At 38.8% G+C, this 16,257-nt stretch overlaps 1 pseudogene; it reads right to left on the reverse strand.

The window, feature by feature from the left end:
• Nucleotides 1-1,734: 1,734 nt before the first annotated feature.
• The window catches only part of LOC114682465, an 83,658-nt pseudogene continuing 69,135 nt past the window's right edge, over nt 1,735-16,257 (reverse strand).

A 16,257-nucleotide genomic window follows, 5' to 3' on the forward strand; every position in this document is an offset into this window, starting at 1 on the left:
CCAAGTCTAATTTACTTTCTGATGCTATCAATCTTATATTTCTTCTGGATCATCAGGGCTGAGGTAAAGATGAACTTAGATGAGCCATTCACAACTTAGTGTTATTAATGACATGTTCATGGAGCTGAATAGAAGCCTCAGCACTTAGAACACTGGCTGCTCATCCACAGGGCCTGACTTTGATTCCCAGTTCCCCAAGACAGCTCACACCTGTCTGTACCTCCAGCCACAGGGATCAGACACTGTCTTCTTGTCACCACAGGTACACTGGCAATACTTATACACCTAAATTATAGTTCATTCTTTAAGACTCACGAAGAAAACCCTTTTTACAATATGGAATCACATCCATATCTGTCTTTTCACTATTTGCATATCTGGTGCCCTAGGAGGCCAGAAGAATGCACCAGATATCCAGGACCTGCTAATACAGGGAGTTCTGACCAATCTGATGTGGGTACTAGGAACCAAACTTGGGTACCCAAGAAAAGCAGTACTAGTGAGTCAACTTTCCATGTCCCAAAAACGTCATGATAAAACCAAAGATGAAGATGTCCCACTGCTCCTATCAATTAAAGGTGATGAAAGTCCACTCTAGATAGTTGTCAAAGCATTCAATGGATTTCTATACCTCTGTGAATGGAGTCTTCAAATTCTATAATTTAAATGGTTAATAATTTTAGGTGTCTATGATCTACTTCCCCTATGTGAGTTCTAGTGATGAAACCTAGGGAGCCATTTGGCTTCAAGTGACCTCAATGGCACTTATATGGCTTTAAAAAGTATTTATGTATGTGCTGATGTAGGAATATGCACATGCTACTCCCCAAGTGTAGAAATAGGAAAAAAAAATTGTAGGAGCAATATGTGTCATCCAGAGATAGAACTCAGGTCATCAGGATTAGCAGCAAGAAACTTTACTAAATGAGGCAATTATTTGGCATTCAATTGTGGTTCTCAGAAAGTATTATGAACAAATGCATAGTCTTCAGAATAAACAAATTAAAAATGAATGGTAGTATATGTATTTTCATATGGAAAGTGGATTTATTATTCAAATTGTCCTGTGTTCTTCTATCCTTGTATGAAATTATGTTTATAATCTGAAAAGAAGGCAATAGTTTACTCATGTAATATTTCCACTAATCTTATTTGAGCATCAGTGAGACAGCTCAGTTGGAAAGGTCTGTGGTGTGCAAGGCTAGAAACCTGACCTTGATCACCATATAAAAAGGATGAAAAGTAGGCAGCACAAAGCTCTATTCTGGTCTCCACATATCTGCCATGGCCTACAATCCCACAATTACATTATACATGCACCATAAATGTTTGTTACAAAATAAATCTTAGTGCCATTATATTATCAGGCATCTCTGGAAAATTTCCTTAAAAGGCAGTACTTCAAGATAAAATGACAAATGGTTAACTACTGGGGATAGAGAGAAGCATGGAATGTCAAATTATATATATAAAGCTATGGTATGAACAACACAGTTGATTGCTGGTTATCCTACTTCATTTGTTATTTTTGGTTTTTGAAGACAGGGTTTCTCTATGCAGTTTTGGTGGTTGTCCTGGATCTCACTCTGTAGACCAGGCTGGCCTCGAACTCACAGAGATCCACCTGCCTCTTCCTCCCGAGTGCTGGGACTAAAGGCATGCACCACCACCACCCAGCTATCCTACTTCATTACATCACTATCAGAAAAATGAAATTACTGCTTTGAATACACACATGAGGTGTTTAATGTTTATTATATTCTCTTCTATTAAGCACTTTAACATTAACATTATTCAATAGTGTTGACAGAACAGCAATATTGGGAGTACATCATCTACTCTTGGACTTGTACTTAGGAGGTGGACACATGAGGATCATGAGTTCAAATTTATCCTTGAATCATTATTGATATCCAAGCCAGGCTAAATAAGAAACAACAAAATCTCAAGGGAATTTGTGAAAATATGAAAAGCAAAACAAGGAACAACAACCCACCATCCTTTCACAGATACTGTTACTTAAAAAATATGATCACACACTGTGTGATATTTAAATAAACAATGGAACATTTAGATGATGGGGATCCTACATACATCATAGCAGAAAAATACCCATCACTAAATAAAAGCACAATAGAGGATCAACAAAAGCCACAGAAGAAATATAAGGACCACAAAATAAACTTCACTAGATGGATTTGCCACACATATAGCACACTTTAGTATCTACCTCAAAATTTTCAAACTAAAAACTACAATGCAAGGATCATCCACCATTTGAGTGGACAAGGTAAGTAATTTACTACTTTTAAGGATACAATGAAAAAGAAATAAAACAAATTTTCCCTAATCTTAAGACAAATTTGATTTCTAAAGTTTTTACCAAATGGTTTACATAAATAGGGTTTTTCTATTGCATGAGTTTGTCCCTATTTCCTGATTTCAAAATTATATAAATAGGATTTAAAATATTTACAGGGCTAGAGACATGGCTGAACAGTTAAGAAAGTTCATTCACGGGACCAAGTACTAATTTTTGACAACTTCCTGTAATTCATCCTAAAAGAGATCCAAGGATCTAAACATTCTCAGGAACCAGTATGCACATTCACATACATACACAAACACACATCACATCACATAATTAAAATTAAAACAACTCTTTAAACAAATTTTCACTGATAATTTTTTCTCTTCTAAGCATTTATTCCTATAACACAGGTGTTGAGGTATCTAACAGTTTATTACAGAGTTTTTTCTTAATCATGAATTGGATCATGTAACAGAAAACAAACATGTAGACTTGAAGTCAGAGAAATCAACCCTTGTAAGTTGGTGGTATCATTTGGGAAGATTTAGGAAATGCTGCCCTGCTGGGGGAAATATGTTAGTAGGGGTAGACTTTGAGAATTTGCATCATACACCATTTCCAGTTTCCACTCTCTACTTCATGCTGCAGGTTAGGGATGTAAATTCTTAGCCTCCTGCTGTAGCTGCTATGTCTGGCATTTGTTGCCATGCCAATTGGTATCCCTCTGGAACCAAGAGTCAAATTTAACTCTTTTATAAGTTGACATAGATATTATATCACAATAACAGAAAAGGAACTTGCACCAATCCATAGTTTTAGTCCTGCATTAATTATTTCATGTAATTAAAGGAAATATAAAATCTAAAAGAGTTACATTAACATTTAAATTTATAGTACAAGAGTTCCAGCTCTGGAGAGAAAGGTACCATGGCTGTTGGAAGTCTGGCTGTACCTACAGCTGTGAAAGAAAAGTACCCTGGATATCTATAGCTGTGAGGAAAAATATCCTGACTGTTAAGAAGTCAGGCTATACCTACAGCTGTGAACAAAAGAAATCCTGGATATCTACAACTGTGTGGAGAAAGTATACTGGCTATTGGGAAGTCAGACTATACCTGAAGCTCTAGAGGGAAGATATCCTGGATACCTACAGCTCTGAAGACAAAGGTACCCTGAATGTCACAAATCAGGCTATACCTACAGCTGTGAAGGGAAGGTATTATGGATACCTACAGCTGTGAGGAGAAAGGAATACTGATTGGTGGGAAGTCAGGCTATACCAGAAGCTTTGTTCTGGTGGGGGAATGGTCTCCCTCCAGGACATGCTAATACTGCCTTCTCTGAGAGAGATCCATTACACTTGGGCTCTGCTTCACTCTGCTAAGAGAGATGCCGAGGGGAGATACCAATTGCTGCTCTGATCCACTCTCCTAAGGGAGTTTACCATCATAGTTTCTACTGCTTCACTAGGGACTTTCCTAGCAGTTTTCCATTTCTTCTCAGCCCTGGACCAATTGTTACTTCTCTGCCTCACTCAACTAATGGGGAACTCTTGCAGAAATGTGGCAGTGTGCTCTAGCTCTGGTGAAAAGTTGCCACATCTTCTCTGCTCCCCTAATCTAGTTTCCCAGAAGTGTCCCTTGTTTCACTGTTCCACTACACTAGGGAGTTTCTCATCAGAGATGTTCATTGCTTCTCCGCTCTGTTCCATTAGGGAGATTCCCAGCAGAGATACTGCTCTGCTCTGGTGAAAGGTCTTCACCCAAAACTATTTAGGAGGGAGGAATCCAGGAGAGTGGCTGCCTCTGGCAGAGTGGAAAAGGGCAGCTGCCAACTGAACAGGAACAGGGCATTTATGAGCCTTCTTAGGGGCTGAATTTTTACAGAGAGAAGATTCTAAGGGTGGGAATTGATCAGATTTCAATCCCAGAGATCAACCAAGCTCAGAGATTGGCTGAAATTACTGTTTAGTGATTGACTAGTTTTGTCATCAGGGATTGGTTGATTTTCCTGCTCAGGGATTTACTTGTTTTGTGCTCATTTGGTCAGGCATACAGTGTGTTTCTTTGGCTCTGGGTTCAGGCCAAAGTGTATGTTTTTCACTGGCTCTGCTTTCAGGCTCCCATGTGTTCCTTTGGCTGGCCCCTTTACCCAACACATAGGGCTTCATAAATTCCTAAATTGATTCCTTCAATGAGTTTTCAGGGGAAAACAATATAAAAAAGGACATCATAAAGCTCTATAGATGGCTAACATTGTCAAATTTTTTTCTATAGAATAAATACTCTTATGTAACTGAAAGCAAGTGTGTTAGATAAAGATCTTACCAAATACTTTATAATAATAATCCCTGTGTATTTTAAAAGGTACTCAAAGACTATTGTAATATGCAAAGCCTTTAGCATATTGATTGCACACAAAGTTTTACTACTGCATAAAGTGCAAAACATTACCACATTGTCTATATTTTTAGTTTCTCTGCAGCATGACTTTTTTTCATGATTTTGAAGATTACTGATGTATGCAAAGGGTTCACCACAATGATTACATTTTTTTAGGGTTTCTCTCCGGTATGTGTTCTTTTATGAGTCTGAAGATTACCCTGTTGTGTAAAGGCTTTACCACACTGATGGCATTCATAGGGTTTCTCTCCAGTATGTGTTCTTTTATGAATTTGAAGATTACCCTGTTGTGTAAAGGCTTTACCACACTGATTACATTTATAGGGTTTCTCTCCAGTATGTGTTCTTTTATGCTTTCGAAGAACACTATGACTTGCAAAGGCTTTACCACATTCAATACATTCATAGGGTTTCTCTCCCGTATGTGTTCTTGTATGACGTTGAAGATATCTTTGTTGTGCAAAGGCTTTACCACATTGAATACATTCATAAGGTTTCTCTCCAGTATGTGTTCTTGTATGGCTTTGAAGATTACTGTGATGTGCAAAGGCTTTACCACACTGATTACATTCATAGTGTTTCTCTCTAGTATGTGTTCTTTCATACCTTTGAATATGACTGTCATATACAAAGGCTTTAACACACTGAGTATATACAGAAGAATTCTCTTCATTATCACTTCTTTCATGCCTGCAAGGAGAATTGGCACATGTAAAAGCTTTACCAAATTCAGCACACTGTTGAATCTTTTCATATGTATGGATTCATATTTCACTTTGGTCCATTTGTAAAGAGGAATCAGATCTTAAGGTTTTATCACCATGTTTACACTCATGTTATTCCCCTTCATTAAGGGTTGTTTTGAATCTTTGAAGATGTCCCTGTCATGGTAATATCCTTTATTACGTGGTCCATATTCACAGAATTTTTTTATATGAAATTTCTCATAATTTGAAGAGAAATGGAAAAACTCAGAGCTTACTGCATTTATAAATTATCCTATACTTTGAGCCATACTATAGTCGTAGTACTCACAGGGCTTTTCTGCAGTGTGAGTTTGTTAATATGTTAACAATGAAGCTGCAAAATGAATTACTTGTATACTTGAATCAAATTCAACAAGTATACTCAACATGGGGACTGCTACATATTTTCTAATTATTCTGAGAGGTATATTACGTGTGTCCATATCCCTATGCTCATATGGCTTGTATCTGGAGTGACATATGATATACCTAGTAAAGGAAGAATAACAAATAAAAGATTTCCCCATCAAATGAACAGTTTGACTTTCTGTTTCTAATAGACTTGTGGTGTAGGGATTAAGATTTCTCCACAAAAAAATGCCCCTGTACACTTCACTCTAACTTCTACTCTCACTGAACTTAGCACAGTCACAACAAATATATGAGTAACACTAGCTTTACTATGGACTACTTGCTTATTAAAATTTTTTGGAAATATACTTATCACCTCTTCAATGTGTATACCTTTTGTAATATGAGTGGTATGAAATAAAAAGATTGAGAGTTCTACAGCATAGCTCTCATGGAGCAATGATTCAATAATGATATCTGTTAAGGCATTGCTTCCTTGTCTTCTTTCTTAAAAGAATGCCTTGCAAATGCAATTCACCTACCTGAAATAGAGGTATATTGTTTAGAGAGAATTTAATTAGCATCAATGCACATGAAGTTGTGTTTATTTACACTGCTGCTTTTGTTTAAAACTTCAAGGACACATTTAAATTTCTTCAGGAACACATTTGTAGCAGCTGGCACATGATAATTACCTTTCATGTCTTCTAGAACTCTGAAAATGTTCTTCAATATTATGGTCTTCCCAACTGTATCCTAAAATATAGTACCAGAAAATGTGGGTTATACTATTGAAAATTGTGCAAAACTGAAGTTCCTATCTTCAGTGAACCTTAGAACTATGCCTGATTTATTCATCTCATTCTTCTTTCTCAATCAAATTACAGAAGAGCATCAAAAACCAAGGAACAGTTGTCTCCTTATTTGAAAACTTGAAGAAAATTCCCTCTTACCTATGGTAATAAGGTTCCTGTAGGTTTCTAGCATCACATCTTTGTAGAGATTCTTCTGGGAAGGATCCAGCAAAGCCCACTCTTCCCAAGTGAAGTCGACATGTACATCATTATAGGTCACTGCATTCTAAAATATCCAATACATGTGTATAACAAAAAGAATGATTCTGACAACATTGTAAATGTATACCTCTTTGACAGTAAAGTCATATATTCTGGTGCTCCCCACAGTGATCCCATGACATAGACATTATAATGTAATCACCAAGTTACTTTAGAAGGAAACTGAATAGCAGGTTCACCTCTATCAATTTTGTACCCTGTGAATGGGATATCACCTTGTAATAGAAATACCTATTAAAAACCACAGATAGACAAGTAAACAGATCCACAGTACAGAGTACACATGAGAGAACGTGTATGAGCAGTTACTAACTACAACAAAGATAAATAAGTTGGACAAGCTGGGTGTATTGGTTCACACATTTAACCCCTACACTCAGAAGACAGACATAGATAAATCTGCCTTGGAGTAAAATGCCAGTCTAGTCCATGCAGTCAGTTTCAGGAGAGCCTGAAGTACATACTAAGACCTTGTCTCCTATGCAAAAATGAGTCACACAAACAAAAAAGGTAGGACTCAGAGGTTTTTACTGATGTTTCTACAAAGAGTTTTGTATTCATCTTGAAGAAACCCAATTTAAACTATAACATCAATAAGATTTCACTAAAAGGCACTGTATTTTTAAACAGTTACAAATAGACTGATGAACACATTAGCAACATAAATGTTGATCATAAATATTCAACACAGCGCAGAAGAAATAACTCAGTAGTAAGAGTTCTTGCTGGTCTTGATTATAAGTGGGATAATTACCAGTACTTACTTGGGGGATCCAACTCTCCATTATTCCAAGTTCAGTGTTTTGGAGACCACTTTTGATCACTGTAAGAACACAATATCCATGTGGTGCATATCCATGCATACAGGTAAAATATACATTTTCAATAACATTTTCAAAACATAATAGGCAGGAAGAAGGTGATGTACTTGCAATTCAATGACTGATAAGGCTCAGGCAATATTAATGTCATGAATACATGCCATCCTGGGAAAGAGAATGATACCTGCTGCCAATTTTAAATTTTTAAAATTACAGATATGACTGAAGCTCAGTACAACAGCATATGCTTGCCATGGACAAAAACCTACAGTCCAGAAACACCACACAATAATATAGCAAGACAGGAAAAAGGATAGGCAGGGATGGCAGGCAGAGAAAATAAATAGCATGAGAGTAAAGGAGCAAGATTAAAGAGCAAAAAAAGAGGGGCCAGTCACCTAACCACACAGGCAACCACAGAATAAGAGTAAAAAGTAAGATTATAGAAGTAAGAAAGGGAAAAATCTCAGAGGCAAAAGGTAGATGGGAAAATTTAAGTTAAGAAAAACTGGCTAGAAACAAGCAAAGCCTAGGCTGGGCTTTTATGTAAAAATAAGCCTCCATGTGTGATTTGGGAGCTGGGTGGTAAGTCTCCAAAAGAGCCAAAAGTGAAAAGAACAGAAACAGCCAACAGGCCCCATGCTCTAGAGTTCTCTTGGCAAATGGAGGTAATCTCCTGCTATGGCTCTGCAAGCTCTCATGTCCCCCTGTAGTTCAGGCAAACCCAGCCCCATGATGCTCAATCATAAAACAGTGTGGAAGAATAATTCAATGCCTATATACTGCCACATGGGTTATGGCACATGATGTGAAATCTGCCTTATATACCTGTCCAACAACATGCAAACCTGAAATATCTCTACAGCTCAGAAACTACTTTTCTCCCTTGAAATGGAACTTCCCTGAATCAGGTCAAGCCTGGTGTCAGAATTTAAAAATATTCTAATCATGTATTGCTGAAGGATGATCCCTATCATTTGTTTCTTTCAGATTCTAAATTATCTGAAACATTCATAAGACAAATCTGAAAGTTCTGAACTTCTAAAAACCAGACCTTCAGTTTTCTAATCTGTCTCTCCACATCACACTAAAAGCAATGCCTGTGTGTGCACATGGGACACATATATTAAAAGCATCACATCCTCGCATAGCCATGGCAACAGTCTCCAACTTTTCACGGAATCCACTTAGGGAGTTTCAGTGGAGATGGGCTGCAGCACAGGTCACAACATGGACCAACAAAACCACACTCTGGCACATGGTGCATCTCAGTCACAGCAGCTCTAATACCTCAGCAGAACTGCTTCTCTTCTTCTAGGGTCAGATGTCCTCACACTCACCACGGCATGGTTTGTCATCTACCTCACAGCTGCCTACAGCACAGCCAGAGGAGAATTTTGGAAAGAATCTGCAAGCTATCTCCCACTGGTACTCCTAATTGCTATGCCTTCCCAGGGTCCCACATTAGTTAAGGCCACCCAGCTGGGATTCAGGACTATAGCAGCACCCCTCCTGGGTGATCAGAAATCAAAGGACACAGACAGCAGTGGTCCTCCCAATGTTGCCCATCCATCCTAGGGACAGACAGGGCCCTAGTCTTTGAAATTTGTATTTTACTAGAAATGCTTCCAGTCTCCAAGAGCGCTTCCTGTCCCTTTCCCAAGGCACACGGTCGTTTGTGTACAAATTCCATTACACACTGATTTCCAGTGCAGCCGACCCTTTGCCTCATAGCTGGGAAGTCCTGCAACCAAACACAGGTCACATTCAAACAGTAACTGTTGTTACTGTGCAACTGTTGTGAAATAAAAATAGGCCATGAAATAGAAAACTGTAGGTGGCCAATAATAGGGCTTGGAGTGAGGAAAGAGATTATGGACATGATGTAGTTATAATCTTGAAGAATTATTTTGATATGTTGAAACATAATTTTTGGCCATATGTTCCAGAGACTAGGGATTTGTATGAGAGCAAACCAAGGATTACTCATGTCTTCTTTCTTGGAGGCCATACATCTTAAACCAGGGAAATAACAGATGTGTTAGGATGACTGTTAAGTCAGGACCACACCATTTTACCCAGATCTTCTATTTGGGTTGCATTAGTATAACTACAGTAATTGGATTTCATGATAAGTTCAGTCCTTTGTCCAGATTCTTGATTGTTCTGTTCCATGGGCACTAAGAAGTGGCCAGTCAGGACATTTGTGGATGATCTAAACTTGATGACCAGACTCCACATTGCTAATCTCCATTACTGTTGAAGCAGGAAAGCTCTCACCCTCCCCCCTGGCCTCCCTTTCTGTACTGTCAATACACCAGCTTCACAGTCGGTCAGTGAACTGAATTCTTGCACAGGCCTCTCTTCAGTTTTAAGTCCCCCCAAAAGGCCAGAGAGACTGGTCGACACTCATTAACTGGTCCACATTTCCTTCTCACTGACCATTCAAGGCACAGCCTAGAAGTTGCTGGACTGTCTTCTCAACACTAGGCTGCAGAAGCAGGATTAGGTCTTTAATGCAAATCTTGATTACTTAGCATGAATCAAGCCATAGCCCCATGTGGTAGGAAATATTGGGTTCTCAGGATTTGAAGCAACCACTACCCCATAAAGCCCTGGGCCCACACCCATTACCAGTTCTCCCAAACATATTCCTGGGTTTAGAGAAAGAGCTCTTTTTCACTCCTAAAACACCAGGCCCTTAGGGATAGCTCCCAAGGCCTAGGTCTCAGGCCGTTTTTGGCTCTGCCAAGCACGTTTCTTCCCACTGTGTGAGGACCTAAAGGGAAAGTCTGGATGATCAAGTAAACACTCAATATCACACCACTTTCTTTTTCACATAGTTGTCGCCTTTCCCATATGTCAGAACTATGTTATTCTTAAGAAGAAAACTGGACCTTAATGGCACACCTGGCCTGAATGTTGGTTGTGGCCCTGTCATCCTCCCTTGAGCAGGTTGTTCAAACCTGTTCTTTGATAGGGGGATGGGCCTAATGGTTGGTTGTGAATCAGGGTAGTCTCCTGTGTCACAGTTTGGAGGTAAATGTCCGGCCAGTCCTGGTGAACAAATGTATATCCTAGCATCCTAGTAATTAACAGGCCTGGATGGTATATACTTATACTTGGAATGTTATAGAGGCAACCCTCCCTTAGCTAAATTCTACATTCTGATTTACTATCTCCTAAGCATTGGTAAACCCTTGATATCAACAATTCTACTCTTCTAATCAGAGCTAAGTAGTGGAGTGCTACTCAACATAAGAGATGCCATTTACAACATCCACAGAATCAAATACAAATGCACCTCTCACCCAAATGTTAAATGTAAAGTGTAGAACTTCTAGAAGATACTAGAGAAACTAGACATCTCTGAATTTAGTGACTTGCTTCCATGGATATACCAAAGCTTGTTGACCTAGACTAAAAAGATGTTTCTACACACAGATCCTTGCTCCAAATGCTCTGCACAGAGACAGCTCAAGAAGTGAGGTTTTTCAGAGGAAGACATCTGGGGCCTGGGAGTTTCAAGGACCGCATGGGACTTCACAGGACACTGAATCTGGCAGCAGGTTCCCAACAAATGCCAGGGAGAACCACCACACTGGCTCCCTAGGCTCACATCCATTCCTCTCCATCTGGGGACAACTTCTTGCTCACCATGTCAAAGCTTTGCAGATTGTCTATGCTCCCCACTCAGCTCCCTGCAGCAGTAGTCAGAACAGTACACAAAACCACAGGAGCCCACTCTGATACATGGCCAAGCCTACATCCTGGCCCCAAGAAGAGCCCTGCAACACATTTGACTGGTAGGTCAGAACAGAGGTCCTAATTGGCTAGTGAGGACTGAGTAACAAAAGCACCTCCCTTAAGGTTACAGTGTGCTTAAAGACACAGCACAATGGTTCCTGTCCATGCTTTCCACCCCAGACCCAGGCTTTTCTACATCTACAGAGATAAGCATTTCAATAGCACTAGCCCCTGACTCCAGAAGCTGACCTGCTATCTTCCTCCTGTACACAATGTGGCTAGCTAGCACAGCCCATTACATGTAGCTGGAGTTTTCCTGGTCCTGCCCAGCTCCCGCAGCCACTTGGACCCACGTAAACACACAGAGGCTTACATTAATTAAAACTGCTCATCCATTAGCTCAGGCTAACTATTAACTAGCTCTTACACTTAACCCATAATTCTTATTTATGTTTAGCCATACAGCTTAGTACCTTTTCTCAGTTCTGCCTCCACATCTTGCTTCCTCTGTCTCTGGCTGGCAACTACTGACTCTTCCCAGAATTCTCTTCTCTGCTTTTCCCACCTATATTTCCTGCCTGGCTACTGGCCAATCAACATTTTATTTATTAACCAGTCAGAGCAACACATTCACAACGTACAGAGAAATATCCACAGCAATGACACAATATGGAGTAGAGTTCCACAGGTCAAAGGATGCCCAAAATTTGACAATTAAAGAGAAATTTAGGACAGGAAAGGAGATGTTTGTTCTGTGACTTCAAGCTAAGCTCAGGTGAACTGGAGGTATCTTTTATCTTGTTGTCACAGGGACTTCAGACAACCAGGAAAAAAAGGACAGGAACCAGATCACAAGATGAATGACTGGTCTTTCTGCCAACAGAAGACTGGATGATGGCTCCATTGCTTTAGGAGTTTTCTTCTGAAATTCATTTCAACCTCTTGCCCATTTAACAATGATAAAAAGTATAGTCTTCACAATTGGTCGAATACTGAGAGAGCAAGGAAATGGAGCAAGGAAGGATGCCTTTATTTATGAACATTAGTGGTAGGTAACACAACTTCCTCAGTGAGCAGGTGGAAAAAAACCACAGCAGTATTAGTCCAGGTTGTCCGTTTGAACGGAACTGGTAGAATAAATCTCTCCATGGTAGAAAGTGGGTTTATTAGAATGTCTCACAGGCTGGAGTCCCGCTAGTCCAACATTGGCTGTCTACCAATGGAAAGTTGAAGAATTCTATAGTGCTTCAATCAATGAGCCCAGATGTCTGAGATGGCCTTCAGTATATTCTAGAATTTCTAAGAACTGGGCCCTAGAGAATAAAGGAATGACCTTCCTAGCCACAGCAAGGTTAAGCTGTCAAAGAGAAAGAACTTCCTTCTTCAATATCCCTTATGTATGTAGGCTGCCATCAGAAGGTAGCATTTTATTACCTCAAAAGATCCAGATTTAATTAAGTAAAATCCCTCAAAGACATATCCAATTCTTTGTGTATTAGTTAATTCCACAGGTAGTCAGTTTGGGTATCAAGAATAGCCATTACAACAACCAAGACAGAAGAAATGAGAAAGATTTTTTTGCCTGCAGGAGTCAAGGAAAGCATGGTCGTTATTTCTACGCTATGTTGTTCTTAAACAAAGGAAGCATGGGGATTTTATTTAGGAAGTCTGGACATGATCATGGAGCGTTCTCCCTCTTCCTAAGCATGTTCAGTTAGGAAATCCATCAGAACATGATCTGAACATGATCACCACATAAAAGCAGAAAAATTGGAGGGCATTCTCACCTAAAAGTCATGCAGAAGCATATATAAATTATAAAATGATGTGAAGCAAGGCCTCTGGCATGTTCACAAGGTCTTAGCTGAAAATCAAGGAAATGGCATTGTAAAATTAAATTGCTTTGGAGCCTATGATACCTGTCATCCATGATGTTTCACCTAAAAGACAGATGTATCAGTGCCACAGTTCTCACAAAAACAAAACACAGGGGACACAAACAGAGAAAACATCAAGGAAAAGTCACCTATTAGCACTGTGGTCACTACTCTTAGTTGGATGGCTCTGATGAGCTATTTTGAGCTCAGAAGGAGGCTGCCTTTGGCTCTGTGCAGCCTGGCTCAGAAGAAGGCCACAGCTGCTTCCATTTGGGACAAGCAGGGGTTCATTTTAATTATCCCAGGCTGCTGTCTGTCTCAGGCCCGTGACATCACTATAGAGAATTCCATTCTTTCCTTTTCCTTTTTTTTTTTTTTTTTAACCTGTTTTGGGTTTTATTTATGTGGGTGTTTTGCCTGCATGTGATTGTGCACAGTACCTACAGAGGCCAGAAGGCATGAGATGTCTGGTACTGGAGTTATAGCAAAGCGTTACCTACCATATGCATTCTGGAAATGGAACCAGTGACATCTGGAAGAACATCCAGTGCTCTTAACTGCTGAGCCATCCCTCTAGCTCCTCCTTTTATTTAAAATGTATTTCTATACATTTTAACTAAAAGATATTGTTATTTTCTCCTTTTTTCTCTTCCTTCCAACCCTTCTCAAATACTTCCCTTCCAACAAATTCCTTTTTTAAGTATGTATGAATAAGTATGCCAAAATAAATGAAGATAACCTACTGAGTCTGTTTTCGTTGGATACACACACACACACACACACACACACACACACACACACACACATACATATATAAACTAGTGGCACAGAAGAGGACTCAAACATCTATGTCAAAGATCACTATGAAAAGTGTCTTCCAATAGGATGCCTTTCAGATATCCATGACTTGATATCCAGGTTCTTTTCATTTTGAGCAGCAAACAGGACAGTGGAGTAGTCTCATTTGTAACTGATAAAATAACCTGAGTCAAAGTAACTTTGGGGGGAAAACATTCATTTGACTCATTTCTTTATGGCACATCCCTATCAAACAAGACCTTTCCATTCATGTTCCCCAAAGTCTCATGTTAATCACAATATAAAAAACACTTTCAACTTCTTAAATCCCATAGTCTTTAAAATTTTCAACATTTCAAAAACTGTATACAATAAGTATAATAACTATATATAATATATAGGCAATAATTATATCAATAATGTCTAGTCTATTAACATTTGACAAACTCAGAGTGAATACTCCATTATTTATTATATATTGGTGAATCCAAGTGTACCTAATTCAGTTTCTATCCTAACTTGTATTACCAACCAAAAACTAGCTTTTGATGTCTCTTGAATTTAAACACTTTACACCTCCTTAGAGAGTTTCTTTTCTGAATTTTTAAACAAGGAAAGCTATAACTATCTAGTCTTCAACTCCATCAGTGATCAGAGAAGGAAGTAATATTAACTAAATAAGCAGGAAGCACAAGCAAGTGACCTCAAAAATGTGAGAAACGACAAAAACAGCTGACTGCCTGAACAGTCATCCAAGGTTCATCTGCAGCATTGGGGCATCCATCTTCAGCGTAAAGGCCTAGCATATCTGACAGACTTATCTGTGAAGCAGGATTGTCTGGAGGGCTGTCCTAATTTGTCTTGGCAAAGTTTAGCAGTCTTTTATTTTGTGTCCTGCTTGTCCTATTTGGACAGCATACTGTCAGCAGTTGAGTCAAGGGCATTTTCTTGCCCAGTGGCTAACATTTGCCACAAAGAAAGTAAACTCTATATAGAGTTTTCTTTGATGCCTATCATCTTCTCTTAAGTAGACTTGTGTTGCCAGGAGCAGACACGACTCATTGTCATAAAAGAACCTGTTATTAAAACATCTTAAATGCCATATTCTGTAGATCTCTGAAGTGTTTGAGGATGACCTGTCTATCTAAATATATCTCTGACTTTGATATGACTACAAGTTTGATTATAATGACTAACTACTAACTTGCATTTCTTTATATCCTAGTTAGTTGGTAATAACAACTTTCAAGGACTAGCAATTTGCATTACATTGTTAAGTGTGATGTATAGGCACATTAACTTTAACAAGATTAGAAATGTATGTACAGTATGTTCTAACAAAAATAATCTTAACTTTGTATCAGTATACAAAGATTCATATCAATGTGAAATATTTAAAACTAGTAGTTGCATTTTAAAAGTAGACTCAGTAATCTACCTTTTTATCCTATTATTTCTATATCTTTTTTCAGAGTAGATTCAATAACTTACCCTTTTATCCTATCATATCTATCTTTTTTGTCAGAGTAGATTCAATAATCTACTCTTTTATCCTATCATATCTGTGTCCCTTTTTTCTTTTTTTTTTTCCAACAAGAACCCCGAATCTAATCTCCTTTGTTCAGCTTTTTTTCCTGACATTACCAATACAACTTGTAACCAACAACTCTAAACAAGAACAAACATCCATAACCCATTGAATGGCCAAAAACCACCCACCCCACCTCTTGGGAATGTGGATGTCATGTTCTTAAATTTACTTCCTGCTGTCTGGGGGCAATGACATCTTTAGAGGATCGTGAAAAGAAAAGTTTGAGTTAATTGTCAAGTCCCGGAAGAGGTAGCTGTATCATTTGTTGTCCAGTCTCTGCCTAATGGGAAAGTGTAGGGCTTGTGTCAAGTCCTGGCTAGAGTAGTCTGTTAGGCTGGATCATCTCAGCTAGCCACCTCAAAACTGTCCTGAGCAGTTTGTAGTCTGAAGGCAATCTTTGGGTGGTGGTTGTCAGCTTAGTGGAATTATATTCTATGTGGAATTATCATTGTTGGGTCCCATCACCTTTTTGGAGACTTCAGAGATCACATTAGGTTTTTTAATTGTTCTGGGAAGGAGTTTCTTCCATGACAACAG

Source organism: Peromyscus leucopus, chromosome 5 (assembly GCF_004664715.2).
Source record: "Peromyscus leucopus breed LL Stock chromosome 5, UCI_PerLeu_2.1, whole genome shotgun sequence".
Taxonomy (NCBI): domain Eukaryota; kingdom Metazoa; phylum Chordata; class Mammalia; order Rodentia; family Cricetidae; genus Peromyscus; species Peromyscus leucopus.